We start from the raw sequence: 20138 nt of genomic DNA on the forward strand, positions 1-20138 counted from the left end.
CTTATGGATGATCCGGCTATGGTTCAGATATTAGCCATCTGTGATGAGTAGTAATGAGAGGGATGATACTATCAAGAGTTGATAATAGGATGTTATTGTTTACATTGCAGCTATGTTTGTACAAAACGGAGACAAAGTAATGATAGTGTCAAGATGTAGTAAAATGAGATTAAGGTGACAAAGGATAACTGTGAGGAGTCAAGGGAGCAAATTGATCTGAGAGCAAGGATTGTCTGTGGTACTGGAAGATTTGATGGGAGATGAGCAAGTCTAAAGGATAACTGTTTTTTTGTGACAGAAATGAAATTGAGAGCTAGGAATGACACAGACCAAGAACAAACAGGCAAAGACAACAGACAAGATTCAGGTGGCGACTATCACAGTCCATTGATATGAGCCAATGAAGGATGATAAAGAGGACTTAGCTTAAACAAGAGGGGCATGTGTGTCAAAGAGTGGAGACTGGGACAGTTGTGAGGGTGCTTTAGAGTAGGTAGTATAGGTTGGAGTAGGATATGCTTTAATAAAGAGATAAGTTTTCAGAGAGCTTTTAAAAAATTGAAGGCTGTGGGAGATTTATGGGGCATGGTAGGAAATTCCATAATTGGGGAGCAGCACAGGAGAAGTCTTGTAGGCAGGAGTGAGAGGTGGTTACCAGAAATGAAACAAGACGCAGGTCACGGAAATCTAAGAGTGAGAGAGAGCATTCTTAGAGGAGATTTGAGATGTATGAAGAGGTGGAGTTGTTAAGGGTCGTGTAGATAAGGGCGAGTCATTTTTACTAGATTCTGGAGGACACAGGAAGCCAGTGTAGGGATTTGCAAAGTGGAGTGGCAGTTGTGGAGCAGTGAGAAAGTTAGATCATAGCATTTAAGATTGATTGAAGCAGGTACAGATGGGTGAAAGGAAATGCCAGATAGAAGGAAGTTTCAGAAGTCAAGTTGGGAGATGATGAGAGAGTGGATTAGAGTTTTGGTAGCATCTTGGGTAAGAAAACTATATATAAGAAAACTATATATAATATAATAAAATATTTCTAAGGTGGAGGCAACAAGACTGGGAGAGTGACTGTATCTAAGGAATAAAGCTGGATGGAGTGTGACACCAAGGCAAATGGACTTGGGTAACTTGAAGAAGTTGCAGATCCTTAAAATCACAAGTTAGCATATGGGTCCCAAGACATCATACTACTGAGCTTCTTAGAAGTAACATGGACTATAAAACATATACAAAAAAATCACCTTAGTGACAATGAAGAAATATCTTTTTTAACTATAAACAGTTGCTATTTCTCATTGAGCTGTCAAAACTTTGAATACGAGAGAGTGAGAGTTTTACATTTAGGAAAACGCCACCTAGACAATAGCCAGCAGCTTTTCATTTACTGGTTCAGTGTATTTAATTTCTGGAGCAATCATTTAAAAAGCCACCGCAAAAGATATTTTCCCTGACAGTAAAAGTCCATGGATACAATTCCAATACAAAGAGAAAAACATACTTTTTTTTATCCAACTTGCTAAGCTCCCTTCATGGGCTGTGACTGCGCCCACACTGGCGAAACTGGCAGAAACACGGACTCTCATGCTAAGAAACACTGGAGAGCTGTAAAATGGAGCTTTGTGGAAAATATAAGTAAAGTAAAGCATGTGTGTATATTCAGCCTGGACTGGAAGTTGACCAAGGAATATGAGAACCAGGCTTAGTCTTTCATTCAGAGACACCATGTGCCCAATACTTAATAATCTAATTATACGTATGTTTCATTCGGGTGTTCATCCTCCAAGTGCAGTTGAAAAATGAACCGTCATAAATGTTTAACAGAAACTAATTAGGACAGGAACATTAAATTATGTAGTAATCCCTTTAATAGGAAGAGGAAGATTTACTAAAGAGTCTTTAAAATAAAATAGTTTCCTAATACGACTAAGTGATTGTCAGCTGTAAAAGCATAACCTACACCACAGTGCATAATAGACTTTTAACTTTAATGGTGAAATCCTGTCATGGCTATGAATAAAGGTTGTATTGATCTGGACAGCATGAGTGAAAACGATCTAAATTAAAAAAAAATAACTGTATTTCTGTATCATTGTTTGACTAGCACATCAAACAGAATATAAAATACATCATAAAGTAATTTCTGTCCTCCCCCTTACTCAGTGAAGTCACAGACCTTGGTCATGTTAAACTGCATCTGCACCTACAGACAAACGCAACAACTATTTTGAGGACTATTGCATTAAAGAGAATATATCAATGTATCATGTAACTGTGTCTTATGAATATGTGTCCATGAAGCGTGTCAGCGATATCACTGGTTTCCAGTTAACAGTTAAGCTGCAACCTTATGAATGAATAAGAACAAAGGCCCTCTGGAAGTTCACATGTGTAATAAGATGCAGCTGTGCTCAAGGACACATTCAGCTGACCGATGTGGCATCAGTACTCTGGCATCTCTCCTCCACCTCCCTCAGGACACCAACCGGTAACTGCAGAGCGAGTGTGATGACTTAGAGAGATAGTGGTGGAACTACCATAGGTGCAGCAGGTGCCGTGCACCGGGGCCTATGGAGATAATGGGGCCCGCTGCATGGCAGACGCAGAGGGTTGGGGGCCCCAGTTCCTTCCTCCCTGCACCAGGGTCCACAGCTCGCTAGTCCTACCTCTGGTAAGAGGAGTAGTGGCATGAGAGGAAAGCGGTAATCTGGTCATCTTTAAGTGCATTCTCTCCCTCTCTTGTCCCTACTCCTCTCATCTAACATTTACATAAAGTGGCCCTTACTGTACCCATCTTACAATTGTCTGTCTACATTCCACCTCTCCAGTTGTAAGGGGACTCAAATCTTAAATATACATAAATCTAGATAACAACACATTTGGTTATGCATGTGTAGTACGGAAATGCGTATATGTATAGAAAAATATTACGTTCACCCAACTCTAGATAAACCCCAGAATGAAAACTAAATACAACACACAAAAAATTAAAGCCCTGCTACCTAGAGCATAATATATAATTGTTTGCATGTTTTCAGTATCACCTTCAATATGTATTAATCAATAACTGAAAGATTTATTAATGTTATTACTAATGAATATATTATATTATTGATTATAACAGATCTGAGACAAAAGTCACTATATATTTGCAGCCGTTAACAATGCACTGATTTCAACTTGTAACAATATAAAATATAGTGCAAAGTACAGTAGATGGCGCTGTATTCTAAAACATATTACCACAGAGCCTGAAACAACAAAAGCAAATAGTACATTATTGGCTTAACTAATGTATACTTGACAGACTTGTTTATGTTTGAAACCTCTTCTTACAATGCAAGAAATGAAAAGAGCAAGAGAATGAGAGACATTTACTATTTTCCCTTATTTTCTTTGTTGTATGTTACAGTTTCTCTAACGTTCTTATGTTCTTACTTGAATATTCCTGGCCATTCATAAGTGCCTGCATCTGTAATTATCCTGTATGTGATCACACAAGGAAATCCTTTGAAAATGGCTTGTTAAGGTTAAAGGAATAGTATTTCAATTTATACTAATGACAGTGGGTTTGAATCGTCTGACATGTCGGGATTACAGTAATTCTGGAATAAGTAATGTGGGAGCAGAGTAGGAAACATGTTGGGACCCCAATATTATCTCTATAATATAATATAATCAAGTTCAAGAGAAAGCCATAAATGCTCATTCACACTCCCATGGAGATACAGCACTGAGTAATAGCATAGACAAAGGTAGAAGCATGTTCATTAAGCTTCCCTGCAGCATAGTGAACTATGTAGTTGATGAGCAATACCATAAAATGCTATTGTACTTTATCAAGCTATAACGTTTCTGAGTGCTGGAGGGAAAGCCGAAACTGATGCAAAAAATGGTAAGCGAACACTTATCAAAAAATGTTTGTTGACAGCTCCAGACACTTAACACAATGTGTAATAAATGTTAAAAATGTGCATTAAACACTTAAAAGAAACACCCCCTGTGCATAAGGACTAACATTACTAAGATAGATTTTAAAATAATACATAAAAATTACTAACTTAAAAATACAGCTGCAATTCGAAATTTTAACTAATGCAATTTTTGGTAGGCGGGTGCTGCTAAAGGATAACATCATCTAAAACTAATAATAACATTTGTGGTAAACAATACTAACCAGGGTTCCGACATTCCTCCCAATCTGGTGGGCCCCTGAGATCTGTTGCAGTCCTGCAACACATTCCTCACTTATTCTCCTTCATATCTTTTTCAAACTGGCAGCGGTTGTCAAAGCTCCTCCTCCGTGAACTGTCCATTCATGGGGATGAATGAAAGACCAGCTGGATTGGGAGGATTGCCAGACCCCATGTCAGTAATATTAAGTATTATTATATTTTATTGAACTCCACCCACAACTAAATTTTCAGTTTTGAGTGGACCTATCCTATAAGGTGAGTGCCCACAGCAGAAAGTATTGCCTGCCCTACATAAAACCGGTTCTAATGAACATATTTACAGCACCTGTCTCCTTGATGTAATGCAGCAGTATTATAACGTATGACTCCAGTGCTTTTTTGTATTGTGCTGTGGACCAGTGCTCTCTCTAGAGCAGGGTTTCCCAAATCCAGTCCTCACAGCCCTCTAGCAGGGCATGTTTTCCATATCTCCTTGCTGGAGCACAGGTGTATTCATTACTGACTGACACATTGTAACAGATCCAAGTGTTCTATTAATTATTTCACTTGTCACCTGGAGAACCTGCACTGTTAGGGTGCCACGATTCATTAAGGAAAGTTAAGCAAAAAATTTAGCAAGTTTTTTACTCACGTTTTCTGGACAAAACCATGTTGCAATGCAAGGGGTGGAAATTAGTTTATTATTGTGCACATAAGGAAAATACTGTGTTTTTTCATGTAGCACTTGATAGCTTATTTGTACACTCAAATTTAAAGTTGATCTAGGACATGCCCTACCCCAAATATAAATCTGCTATCACATTTTAAATTTACCTCTCCCTCCAATGCAACATGGTTTTGCCTTACTTACTTACTTTTGCTTAAATTTCCTTAATGAATCAGGCCCTGGGTTTGGAAAATACTGCTCTAGAGTGTGTGGTCTAGAAATGAAAGAGTTAACATTCCTAATCAAACGATAAACTCACACTAAAGGGCTGATTCAAGAATCCACTGTTCAATACAATTCCATAAAATGGATTTTTCATTACTGGTCCAGTTTTTAATACTATAATTTCCAGATTGCTTAGATTAGAGGGATTGTGGTGCACTGCAGAATAGTTTGGCACTATATAAAGTTAATAAAAAGCAGTAATTATAGCGGTCTTGTAGGAAAATGCCCAAACTTTCATTGCTGTATGAGTTATGCTAAATTTTTTAGAGATGATATTTTTACTGGTTACGACCACCTAAGGATGATGTTGATATAGTTTTTCATTGGACAATATGCATAGACCTAAGAAATATTGCAACTCCTCACATATTGATACATTCATCAAACACAAGTTATGTAATATATGTATAAACTCTTGTAAATAATATCTGTACAAACAGTGAGTTCTGATGTCATCACTTCAGTGTTTATTAGAAAAAATGTGTATTATAAGGATAGTGTAAATTATAATGAATGTTAGAAATGATCTCAGATTTTTGTGACCTTTATAAATGCCCACTATCATATGGTCATAAAATGTATAATCTACAGTAAATATATAAACAAGGTGATTGTAAAACTAGTGTCAGACTGAAATCATTAGTAAAATTAGTTGTAGGTGACAGAATTGACTGCAAGATGTGGCTTGACATTTTTAGGAATGTTACATTGCAGAGACTTGTACATTTGAGAGCTGTGCCCGCTACTCCGATCAGGACAACTTTGTCCCATAGGTCAAAAAGTTGGGAGGATTTTCCCGTTCACCGTTGCTCTGCATTATAGAGCAGTGGTGAACGGATGCCACACACACACCTCCCACTGGTGTGCTCAGCAATTAATGTGTGATGGGAGGGGTGCAAAGAGCAGCCTAAACCTTCAAAACCATTAGGCACACCCCAATAGGTGTTGTCATACAGAGCCACTCCCACACTGCAACCTGACACCACTCCCTGTCCCGATTCCCATAGCAAATATTATATATACATCTTGCTCTGGACATGTCTTCAAATCTCTGAGCATAAATGGATAATTGGGGGAAAAACAGATATTCTTCATACTTTATAAATTAAAACTGGCCAAGAGAGGGGATTCTGGCCACCTACAATGCCAATGACTCTTCCCTATGCATTGAGGTCTGTGATGTTTATATGTAACCAGTATGCCTCTAGATGTAATTGAGTTATGACATTCAAATATATGGTATGTCACTGACAACACACCATACAGTAGTACACACTGTCCATCCACATCATCCTTATGGAGTAGGTATATCTGGTTGTGCGCTCATATTTGTATTTTGCGCTAAGTGCTCCAATTAGAGGGAGGTTTGGCAGACACTCATAGAGGCATTGACCACAGCAGCCAATCAGATGTTTACATCTATTGTCTAATCTATACTTGACAGATAAACAATAAAGCTGGATTAGCTACAATGGTTTTAGTGCATATTTACAATTTTGAGCATTAAAAGTGGATAACTATCTAAGTCTAAGCAAAATAAATAGTCATCAAACATAATGTAAAAAAAATTGGAAAAAATGTATAGAAAAGATAGGAGCATAAAAATGTCTGTCAAGTCAGACTTAAATGTTAATTCCACCCAAAACTAGAAAAAAAATATTTTCAGTGGAGTTCAAGGCGTTAAAAAGATAAAAAGTTCTACTTACCTTGGATGCACCGTTTGTTAGATGTCCTCTTTGGCTTGGAGATCCAAGCTACTCTCCTCATACTGCTTGGCCTGTTCCAAAAATGTTGAACAAGGGTTGATGCCCCTCAAAAGAAAACTTCTGCTGCATGCAAAAATGAATATCATGGAGGAGGAGTATACTGAGCAATAAGAGGACAGCAGTGTGAGCCTGTTACAGTCATTGGAGCACTTGTAGAATATGACAAACGCTGCATCCAAGGTAAGTAGTACTTTGTTTTTTATCTTAACTTGTTGAACACCACCCAAGATATTTTTCTGCATTCTGAGTTAAGTTTTTCTGTAAACGTTTCTTACAGCATATCAAATTCCACTAATAAAAAGCCACCTATATGAACATTGGTGTATTTCAAATCATTGATACTGACAGCAAATCATATAACTAATTAAAAAGAAAGTACCCTTTGAGCATTTCCCAAAATTAACTAAGCTTTGTTTTTTTGGAACAACAAAGAATGAGCCACTCCTTTAATAATCCTTTAATAATTCCTATGATCACTCTCAGTTCTGTGATGTTTTTTACAGAGTTGAAAGAGTACCTGTAAATGAAATGGGTTCAGGAAAAAGAGCATGCCTGGCTTGGATTTGCCTTTAAAGATCTGTAGAGTCCCTCACAGATTATCAAAGTGATTTGTGAAGAGAAAATCGTTGTTCTACTATCAAAGGTTCCAGATTGTGGTTTTGATTTTAAAGTAGAGCAGGTTGCTCTGTTATGGTACCTGTATAGTATATGCATAGGAGCCAATATTTGAATTCAGTTTTAATAGACTTTGATGCAGAACAGAGCTCCCTCTAAGTTAAACATTGAATTATCTGAAGGTGGAGTTCCCCTTTAAAAACACATAGGGGATAAAATATCCTTCAATACAAATGGACTAGGGATCTGAGTATAAATCTACTGTAGTTTAAATTGTACATCCAATATCTTGACCTTATCTAGCATATAGGATTTGGACACACATATAGCAATATCTACCAGGTTATCATGCAAATGGCCCGATAATGCAGAGTGTGGGATCCCATTGCAACCCCATAATATTCAGATCAAAATTGATGGGATCCTTATGTCATGACAGCAAATCTGGTCAGAAGACAACCTCGTCTCCTGAACGCAGTAGCAAGCCCCAGTGACATACATCTCAACATTTCATTTTGGAATCTGGATAAGGGTGTGGCCACCTCTGTGGTCACCTGATGGGGCCATGGTTGAATCCCTGTGGAAGTGAGCGGTGAGCGAGACATACCTACCAACATTCCCAGCAGTCAGGACAAATGTCTCTGCTATTGGGATGACGGGACAGTCCCCCAGAATTATGACTGTTCCCTCTCTATGGGGGCAATTGGGAGGAATGCATTGACACCAAAAATTATTTGGTCGCTCAACCACAGTGCAGAACTGCTGGATCTTATGCCATTTGGCCACTCACTTCCATGACCATATTGGACAGTGATCCTGTCGCTTAGCTTACAAACTAAGCAGTCCAATCACTTCTGGCATCAATGAGGCCTTGTAGTGTGGTCAACCGATGACTGTACACACAGGCCAATAGTGTGTGGCCTATGAGAGGCCTCCGTGATGTGGCATTAGGTAAACTGGAAAATATTTACAGATTGGGAACAGTATTAGTTTGCATTTGCTATGTGTCACCAAACATAATTTTTTTCACACATTGGGGCATATTCAATTGTTTGCATTATAGCCAAAAGTAACGCGCCCTGCGCACTTACCGTCATTACGGTAATAGTGCACATAAATACCATTATTACGGTACTTTTCACGCTGGATTTCAGCTTGCGGCTCAGGGAGCTGTGAGCTGAAATCCGGCTAGTATTACCGTAATAACGGTAATAGTTTTTTCATGGCAGAAACCGCCAACAATTGAATATGCCCCTTTGAGTAGCATTATTTGAGATAAAAATATTTAATTCTTACTGAAAGAGAGGTGTGAATGTGTGCTAAGGAATACTTAGCTATTTCAATGTTTCTGAAGCAGCATATCGTGATCAGAACTCACGTGTATTATAATGACATGCTGTAGTCATAATGTATTCCTGATTCAGTAATCAGAGATGTGGTCCTCTAGCGCACATAGCAGTTTACTTCTGTAGACTGCAAAATCTAACTACTATTGGAATTCACTATTGCCAATTACAACAAAAAAAAAACCTTTTACAAAGCTTCCTGTTATGACTGGAATTCTAATTCTATTACCTCGAGTATAAAACAATGAATAAATAACAGCTTTACTGTCAATATTAATTCCACACAACATATAATTTAATTGATGTTTCTAATACTGTCCAGTACTTGGGTTTTATTTAAGTGCAGGTCATATGGCACTTATATTGTAAGCATGGCTTATAAAAACTAATCAGGTTAATATGAATCTATTGTGTTGTCCCACGTGAAAATACATGGATGAGATATAGAACATAGTAATAGTAAATAGGAGACTGTGAAGGCCAAGGGAGCTGGAACATGGGAACTCCATCAAATGCATTAAGTTTAACTAATTACAGCTAGTAACCATGGAGCAGTGCAAATCCTTCAGAAGAAGCACTGTATTGTAGTTATAAGATAAGAAAGCTGGTGACAGCTATTGAAACCAGGTACATTCTTAAGGGGGTGACAGAAGGTATAAATATTCATACAAATGTAAATAGTGCAAATATGTTGTAGTATTGATAGAATTCATGATATATACTCACTTATAGCATACCTCTCAACTCTTGGGTAGGTGGCATCAGGACAAAGAGCATGCCCACATATTGGTTAGGGAGTGGTCACATGCCTGAGAGGCGTGCCTAGCACGTTTGAAGCAATAGCCAGCCCTGTTCTCTCCTCCCCTCCAAACACCTTCATTTGCACTGGTTGACCACTGCCGCAGCAAACAGATAAAACTTGCCAACTATCCCACCCGCGGACAGAGCAGGATGGCGGGACAGAGCTCTTAAATCAGGACTGTCCCACTTAAATCAGGATGGTTGGATGTTCTGATATAGGGGGCATCAATAGCCATAGAGAGATATATTTGAAACTCATCCAGTAATTGTACAGTTTGCAGTCACACTGACATGGAGATGCAACATCTAGTAATGTTATTAAACTTCATTCATATAGCACCAACATATTATATTGCCCCAGGGACCCATGGGTGGTGTGGCCACGATGAGGATGTGGTCACTCCCCCATTGAGTGCCTACCACTTTTGCAGCACCCATTCTGCTATGCAGAGCAGCAGTGAACGAAACATTCCTCCCAAATTTCACACCCACAGGACAAAGCTGCCCCAAATGGGATGGCCGGACAGAGCCCTCACATTCGGAACTGTCCCGCCTAAATCAGGAGAGTTGGGAGGTAAGATAAAATCATGGCTTAATGTTTGACATAATACAATGCGAGTTAATTTCTTTTTTATATTTGTATTTGGTTATTACCAGTGTACTTCTGTGTACTTTTCAAGTTCTAGATGCCTAGTACCAGCTAATAGCATCAGCTGACTGTACGACAGTAAACTTGCCCCTTCCTTCCTTCCCTTCTTGCCTTACTCACTCAATCCCTTACTCCCTCCCTTCCTTCCCTTAATACCCCTCATTATTAAACTATTGCCGGACATAAAAACAGTATTATACAAAGTTATGGACCAGAAGAGTACACTAATTTAAGATTTAGCTTTCTGATGTAATAACCTTTCTTATTAATTGCAGCCCAGCTGACGTTCTAGATATATAAATATATGTTTTGGTATTAAAGTGGAAATGAAAGCTCTAACTCTCACAAAAAATATCCCTGTGTTTATTATCAATGCAATGTTTAATGGTAGCCAGACCATAATGCAATAACATGAAGATCCTTTATGAATATCACATGAGTTTTCAAAACCTCAAGTATTTCTTCAGCAGGTGTGCCAAGCTAGAAAACACCCTTACTTTTCCAGATAAACTAAACTTTCAAGAATGAAGAAAACACAAGGTGAATGTAATAAATTTTTCATGCATAATCGTATCCTGAAAGACAAATATGTTTTATTACTTTATTTTTCCTTAAACTCGCATTTACACTTGACTAATTACCAAACGTCCTGACGACTTTTAATTAGGGGATAACTTACCCCTTTTCTAACAAGTTTCTCAGAAGTTCAGTGACTATAAGCGTGGCAACATATCAGACATTTGCTTTCACTATCTGCCCTGGACTGTCCTGTATCCTGAGTTTTGTCCACTTTCTATGTACGGCGCCACGGTCCCTTTGTGGCTCCATACAAATAAAAGATGATAATAATATTCTCTAAACACTGTTATACTTAGCGAAAGTTTTTAAAGGTAAAAAATGTAAATAACACCTAAAACCTGTCGCATGTGGTGTGGCCGCGCAAATTGCGTCATTAAGCACTATCCGTGTCAATCAGTGGTGCGATTTGTGGCCATGATGACAATTCGGAGTGAACTGAACAGTCCCCTCTAAACAGGATGTATTTATTGCAGAGCAGAGCTGAGCCAACCATTCATCAGTCATCTCTGAATGCCGAAGTGCAGGCCCAACGACACAGTGGTCAGGTGATACAATATATATGTACTTGGCACTCCGGTTATAGTAGAACACTAGCATGCAGAAAATATTTTCTCCTTAAGTAACGCACTGTCATTACTTAGAAAGTTCTATAAATGGAGCTGACCTGATTATTAATGTAACGCAAAAGAAATCAGTTCTGAGCAAGCGTAAAGCTTGCCAGGTAACGGCAGTATCTTACTTCATACTTGCCAACTCTCCCTGAACGTCAGGGAGACTCCCAGAAATAGGGGTGATCTCCCTCACACCCTAAAGAATCTGGCATTCTCCCTGATGCTGAGCCAGTACAAGATGTGGTTGACTTCACCATCTGTGGCATGATGACACAGTTCAGAAATTGTGTCCTATGTCCATGTATTGATGCCTATGGAGTTCGCCATTTTCATGGAGACCAAGATTTAATCAAAGATTGACAGGTCAGACAACATGACTTCAGTAATGGAGACAGAAATGTAAAAGACACATCAGTCTCTAGAAATTCATTAGCTGCTTTTCTTTCACGCATAGTTGCCTACTCTCCCGGAATGTCCGGAAGACTCCCGCATTTCTGGGAGACCTCCCGGAAGAGGAGGGCAAACTCCTGATTCTTGCCCTCACAATAGATAAGTGGCAGGGGGTGGGGCTTAATGACGCGAATATTGTGTCATTTTAGCCCCGCCCCCTGCTGTAATTGGTCAAAATTGTGACAATCGTTTAGGGTTGGGGCCAAAATTATGTGATTTCTCAAGACCCGTCCCCGCACGCCCACCTCTCCCAGGATCTCCCTGAAGCCAACGAGGAAAAGTTGGCAAGTATGCCTTACTTTAAATAAGAGACAATAGTTAGGGTAGCTGATTTGCATAGAGTATAGCTAATTAACTCTTTCCAACGTTTCTTACTTACTTAAGAAAGGTACCCCTAAAAGTTCTTAATGCACTTTAGAGCATCTGGTGGAATAAATACTAATCTGTAGATTCAAGTTTCCAACTTAATAGGTATTTTAATGAACCTCACTGATGAAAAATGCCCTTCTCAATGAACGATTACATTATGTGTTCACTTGCATATTTACAACACATACTGTTAAAATTTAAAAAGTGTACACTTACAATTACACTTACAATTATTATGACCCCTTTTTGCTCAATTTTGTCCATTCATTGTAGTTTTAGACAAACATCAAGTTAACATGAAACACAACAATCAGATATGCTCATGTTGATCAGGGGAGGGCTGGCAATTTTAAGTCCGGGGGGCAAGACTCAACTCAGCAACCTATCAGGTAATATTTTAAAGGAAAGAAAATGCAGGTGGCCCAGTGACCCAGCTCAAGGTAGCCCACTATGGGACTGGCTGGAGGGGCAGATGCCCCCCTGACCCCTGCCCAGCCTGCTCCTGATACAATTGACCAAAATACCATCATATAAATACTTTAATTGCTAAGTGTCGCTAATATCCATGGACAGTCCAAGGTTTTTAAAGATATTTCTCTTAAATTTTTTGTCCTTGGCAATGTCTCTATTTTTCAATAAGGAGCAGCTGCATAATATGTTAGCGCTTATTTTGCATAACGGATGTCATTCCCATGATGTATTTTTATTCCCTGGGCTTCGTAAGTATATGTAAATTGTGGAAGAGCATTTAGCTCTTAAGCAACGATAAGCAAATGCTCCCCCATCGCAGCATCATGCATGGACAGTTCCAGCGATAGTATCATTTATAGTGCTGTCAGTCGGTGGATGATGCAGCAGAATAGAGACAACATTTATTCAAAATAACAGACAGATGTTTCTTTGGTTGTCCGTGGCAGCCAGAAAACACAACTGAATGCAAAAGTAATTTTAGGTACAAAATGAATTCGCGAGGAGAAATTATTTACCTTTAAAGGTAAAAATTATCTTTAAAAAGTATTAAAGATCAGTATTTAAACTTCAATAAAATGTAATTCTAATCATAAGCACTGGCATACTTGCCTACTTTGAGGGATCCCCTGAAGAGGGGTGTGGTGGGAGGGTGGAAGGGAGCGGGGTGGCGAATTGTGTTTTTGGCCCCACCGCTGCTTCAAAAATGCCGATCCTGTCATGGGGGCGGGGCCAAAATGGCACGATTCACCATTAAGATATTCGCTAGAAGATATTTTAATATACTTTAGCACAGATGGCCCCCCAAATTTAAAAATAAATATAGTGTGTACTACATCTAACTAATATTTTTATAAACACCTAAAGCACATTTTGTACAGCACATTTCACATTTAATTTCATCATTTTGGGATCCATCTGTGCTGGAGCGTTTAACTATTAACTATTTATAAAAGCCAAGCGTGACCGATAACTGTGTCTTCTTTGGTTTACCATTAAATGTATCTGTAATGCCTGTGTCCACATCAAATACTAATATGAACTTCATGTTACCACCAGTGGAATGGTTCCAGGACATCCTTGGGAAATTCATCTGTGGAGTTGTCCAGCAGATTAGTTAAAAATTAACAGTAGAATTAGAAAATTAGAAAAATAAAATAAATATTTTGCACAGGTCACAGATATATTTAAGGTTATGGTAGTTGGATCAGTTGTTATTTTGCTTCTAGTAAAGCTGTGTGTAAAAAATTAAGAAGGATGAAAATTGAATACTTGCTGCTACTATAAAATTAGACATGACAATCTGAGCAAGAAAAAGAAATCCAGGAGGTAGATCAACGTGTAAAAACAGTACATTGAGTCTATGATTCCAAACCTCATTACCCACAGAAGTGCATGATTAGAGCCATAATCATATAAAGGCATAAGGCCACCGGTGTCACAATTCCAAAATACTATAGCCAACTGCTAAATTTTTTTCCATTGTTCCAATTTTTCCAGGCCTGTGTGCTCTTGCTCGACATTTCTAATTTGGGGAAATTATATTCCAAGAATCCAGACTTCAGATGTACTAAGATTATCAAATAGGAAAAGTAGAATCCTATGGCCGTTTTGATGAATGTGGCACCGAAAACATGTGTCATGTATGTACTGATCAAACTTTATTAAAATTATGGTGATAATAAGTGTCACATAATATTTATTAAATAATGGGAGAAAATGAATTTATTTTGGGAGGCTCACCACACATCAACACAAATACACTGTAATGTGTAATAAAAAATAAGCCTTTTTTAACAACATATAAAAAACATAATTATTGATCTCGTCAGTATTCACCCCCTAAAAACACCTATATTAGACCTGGTCACATATTTAATTAATTGGAGTCCAATTGTGTACAAAGCAACTGTTTCAACTGATTTCAAAATAAATACAGCTATTTATGAGAGCTATTATTATTATTATTATCTTTTATTTATAAGGTATCACAAAAGGGTTTGCAGTACTTTACATGAAAGCATGAACAGAGTACACATTTACAAAATTACACAATGCGCAAACAGCTAGGAGAAATGCATTAATATACAATACATAAATATACAATGCAGAGCTGCGAATTAACAGAGTACATACCGGTATGTAATGCATAACAACTACTGACTAGACAGTGAGCATAATTGATAAGTAATACCCACGTGAAGCAACCTTGTGCCCAAAACCATGGACTTTAGAAACGAGTCTGGGAAACAGGCCTAGAGGACTGGTCAAAAAGTGCAGTGGCAGAAAGGAAAACACAAAGGAAGAAGACCGTGCTCTAGAGTGAAGGGGAAGACACAAGTGGCACTGAGTAGGGGAGTATAGATGGTAGCAGAGTAGTTAGAAGGAGAGCTGATAGGATTGAATGAAGAGATGAGTTTTAAGGGCATATTTAATGCTTCGGAGACTAGTGGATAGTCTAATGGGGCGTGGGAGTGCATTCCACAGGTGTGGGGAGCAGCACGGGAGAGGTTTTGGAGGTAGAAGTGCAAAGAGTTCCGACCAGAGTTTCTTTGTGAGGATCAAAGAACATGCAAAGAAAATATGAGAAAAGGTTATGTGAAAGCATCAGTCACAGGAAGAATATAAGTGCATTTTAAAGATATTTATTAACCCCAGATCACAGTCAACTTTGATTTGTCTAGAAGGCTGTTTTCCAAAACTTAGCATCAGTGTAAGAAGAAAACTTACTAGGGAGGCCATCAACAGGCCTATGTTAACACTTAAGGAGTTATAGAATGAAACAACTGATATGTCCACGGGAAAATAATAATCCAAGCAATTTATGGGAGGGAGGTAAAACCATTGTAGGAGAAAACGCACATGAAATCTTCCCTTGAGTTTACCAGTAAACATGCAGAAGAACCACATGTCAAGTGGAGAAAGACTTTATGGTCTGATGAGACCAACAGGGAACTATTTGGCCTCAGTATAAGGCAATATGTTTGGTGAAAGCATAAACAGGGCATCATCCCAAGAACACCTTACCCTATATCATGGTGGTTGGAGCATAATGCTATGTTGTTCTGTGTGACTGGAATAAACGTGTTAAAACAGTAGCAAAATGAGGCAAGATATAAACAAATCGTGGAGGAATCCTGCTGCAGTCTGCCAGAGACCTAGGGCATTGACCAAGACTCCCCGTCCAACCTGATGGAACTGAAACAGTACAACAAATAAAAATGGGTGACAACTGCAGCTTCCAGATATGTAACTCTGGTAGAGACATACACATAGGCTCACAGCTGTAATTGCAGCTAAAGGTGCTGCAAACAAGTATTAAAAACAAAGAGTGTGTGGGGTGAATACTTATGTAACCAATTATGGTTCTTTTATTTGCAAATAGTTAAGAACATTTTGGTTATTTCCATCAGGACCTATCAGGAATATTTTAAAGGAAAAAAATGCATGTGGACCAGTGCCCCAGCCCAAGGTAGCCCGCAATAGGACTGGACCGGGGGTCAGATGCCCCCCTGTCCCCCAGCCTAGCCGGGCTGGGGGGCAGGAGCTGAATATTTAAACTTGTATAGCCACTGTACCTCTGTACTTTTTTATGACTACTTACAAATTTTAGCAATATAAAGGTCATCACAATATTAAGGGCATTATTCAAGCTTCATAAATAACGAACACTGTTTGATCATCTGTAGTAGAAATATGTATGCAAGCTAATGTCAGCCCTGACCAAATTATGATGTGGACACTAAATGCTCATGAACAGTACTAAAAAGGTCATTGATCAGAGGTTGTCCAACTGGAAACATAGAAGTGTCTGTGTTGACCACATCTTGCATACAGCATAGCACTTGCAGTTAGGTGATTACTGAGTAATATTTATACTGGGTTTACAAACTGTTACCTTTAAAAACAATTTCCCAAGAAACGATTTAAAATCAGGTTTCATAAATAAAGTTTTTTTCCTTATATGTTAGAGATTTAAAATTGGCAGTACTGATAATTAAATGTTATTAGTAGCTCTGAAAAGGTTACTAATACTATACAGAAAATAAATATACTAGAGTTATATAGAGCTAGAATTATACTAAAGTTATAATAGAATTTTAAGACACTCAATCATGGCCTAGACAAAGAGTCAAAGAAACATTTACTTGTGTCATGTCTGATCTGAAACATCACACACACAAAAATCCAGGTTATCTCCTGGGCTAGTGTGGCTGGAGAATTCTCTTCCTTGAAAATGAGTAAAGAGCGTTAAGAGCCAACTATAACCCCAACCAATCACACAAACATGACTTTGAAAGCCATAGATCTGGAAAATGTATTCAGTATCAAGTAGATAAGGAAGTTGAGATTTAAAGCAGGTGTTGCATACACAATGCCTGATTTGTATGCATCTATGCAAAGACATTCAGACAATTTAAGGGGATGATATGTTTTAAAAAAAGTAACATATGTTTTTAATAATTAATAAGAAGGTTAAAAGGGTAGATGTTAAATGTGAGGTAAAGCACGTGATCCTGGGAGATAGATGTGCTGTTTCCGTCCATATGCACTCTGTGCGCTTACATAATGTACACACAATTGTATGAAGGAATAAAAAGTTATTTTATGGTTGTGAAACAATAACAGATCCCATTCAGTGGGAATTGGAGGCAGTTGGTATCGCTTTGTTTGCTTTTCTGCAAATATATATGTTTACTAAGTGATAAACGTTACCTGCATAACTAGCACCTAACTCTTTCATTGGAACAAGGAACTGAACCACACACCCACAAGTGAAAATGTCTCCCAGACAACTGACGACAGTGGTGACACTAAAAAGAGAGATAATGCAAGAGTTATTTTGTCAATATCATCTGTGACTCAGATTGTCCCAGAGGTGAAGTCAAAACAAATAACGTCTGCTACTTCTGCTACATAAAGATCATAAGCACTCAGTAACTATGATCATCTTCAGGAAGAGACTTGTCCCCTTTCAAAATCTCAATTGAACCTCTTAAGTTCCGGCTCAACTCTGATGGTCTGAAGACCAAATGAAGTGGCACCAACCTTTATTTTAAGGTTATATCAAATTAGTGAAAATGGAGTATTTAAAAGCTGGCAGACTGAGAGTGTCTGATATAACATGAGGGTAAGAGACACAGAGAATAAGTGCAGCACAAGAGAGAACCTGGAGGCATGAGTGTAAAGAGGTTGTCAGAGAAGGACTACATGTGCGTGTCATGGTTATGCTTAGGAGAGGACCTGGAGATTAGGGAGGAGATGTAAGGACATGTGATACTGCTTTGTAGGTTGAGATGAGGATTTTGAACTGTATCCTGTACTGTGACATATGAACCTACAGCACTGGCCAACGCTGATGTACAAAACTGAATTATTTGGGGCGTTTGAAGAAGTAATGAGTAGGTGTACTCTTTCTGTCATGTACACTATATAGGTTTAGCTAGACTAAGCCTCAAATGGTCGGCACAAATATATCTTTATGTTGTGTTCTTTATGCAATGATGATGTATTTGACCTTTTATATGAAAATCTCCCTCAATATATAGCACAGAAAACCCTTCCCTTGTAGATGAGAATGGTGAAAGCTTCATTTGCTACAAAATGACTGACTAAACAGCAATCTAATGTGCCAAAAGCAATTTAATAATGATTACACAGGCCAAGGTGTATATGTTATAATTAATTCACATTACGTGGAGTGGATATTGCGCCTGACCTAACACTTTTCTGACTGCCAAAACATCTGACTGCGATTGTAAGGATCCCAGATGTCTCACTTCAAATTAGGCATCTTTAGAAAGCCTTAAAAATAACAACTCCATATTCACGACATGCAGATAATGCACTATTACAGGACAAATTAGATGGAGGTAACAATGTGCAGTTAACAAAGGTAATTATTCTGCACTGTATCACTATGTGCAAAGTATGTCCCAGTGGTGTTTTTACCCATGTACTGCCCTTTCCAACTCTCTGCTGTTTACTCTGGCAGAGAATGGATTAATGTAATTAACTCCACACTCTCTCCGCTGCCAAAGGTGTGATCAAAATACAACACAGCATGGCTTCATCACAATCTGCGCCTTAACGCATATTCTGCAGATTTTTCCACTGTGAAAAGATAAACGGATGTTTGAAATGTGAGTGGATGTTTTATATCAGCTGAGGTTCTCTGCTGGTGTCTAGAGAGGGTGCTCAGAATCTCTTTGCTCAGAAGTAGAATCTTGCAAGCATTTTACAAGCACTCAATGCTGACTTCTTCAGGAGAGAGATCTGTTCAACATGCCTCCTAGTCTTATTACCTACAAGTGTTCTCTGCTGCATAAATACAGACCAAAAGAGATTGTGTCAACAACGTTCTCACATACATTAACCACTTAGACTCACATTGAAGCTACAGCATGACAGATTTCATATTAAAAAACTGACCTTGAAATTAAATATCAAATGAAGCCATGAATGGAAGTAAGAAAGCCAATGAAATGACATTTCCCAAATATGCTGTCAATATGCTTCATCTCCAGTTATCATAAGAAACACATGCTGGCAAGCATTCCACTTATTCTGTGAATGTGAGCATTGTAAGGCAAATAAACAGGATTGTGACTCTCCAACAACATACATTACCCTGACAGGTCTACAGACATGTAACCCAGTACCCATACTTACATACACAGCACTTACATCCATATTCCCTATCCTTCGGCGCACCAGAAACCTAAACAAACTCTTACAGCTGTTTTTTTATTTATTTCGCTTAATCAGGCCAGAATCAAATGAATGTAAACAGTTTTATTGTGATTGGCACAGTCGCCACAGTATAAAGTATGAGTGCTATAGACTAATCAGAAATTGATTGAATCGGTTTTGTACAGTATTGCACACTCTACTGAACCAAAAAGAGCAGCACAAATAAATAAATAAATATATATATATATATATATATATATATATATATATATACACACATACAGTTAAGGGCCATATTATCAACTGGTGATAATATTAAGTAGACGTTTAGCATATGATTTTGGAGGGAGAGACATTGATATGAGGAGAGGGAGAGTTATTGATATTATTAAGCATTACCATGGACTCAACCTTAAACATAAGTTAATCTACAGTATCACTTACAACTCTCATGTGTATTTCTCAACTAAAACAATTAAAACATCAAAAACAATGGAACAGAATGGAGCTTACTTTTGTGGCCATTCATAACTAGCTCGGTATTATTTTAGGAGCAGTGACAGTTCAAACACTATAATGTCACTCAATAAATTAGTTACAGACACACAATTATCCTTATTAAAATAGCAATGGGTGTTCTACTTAACAAGGCCAAACAGATAAATAT

The 20138-nt window shown here is 38.2% G+C and overlaps 1 protein-coding gene across 1 annotated transcript in view; it reads right to left on the bottom strand.

Annotated features, from left to right (window-relative positions):
- The window catches only part of BMP3 (bone morphogenetic protein 3), a 32375-nt gene that overhangs the window by 10832 nt on the left and 1405 nt on the right, over positions 1-20138 (bottom strand). The window lies entirely within an intron of this gene.

This window comes from Mixophyes fleayi, chromosome 1 (genome assembly GCF_038048845.1).
Source record: "Mixophyes fleayi isolate aMixFle1 chromosome 1, aMixFle1.hap1, whole genome shotgun sequence".
NCBI classification, from domain to species: Eukaryota; Metazoa; Chordata; class Amphibia; order Anura; family Limnodynastidae; genus Mixophyes; species Mixophyes fleayi.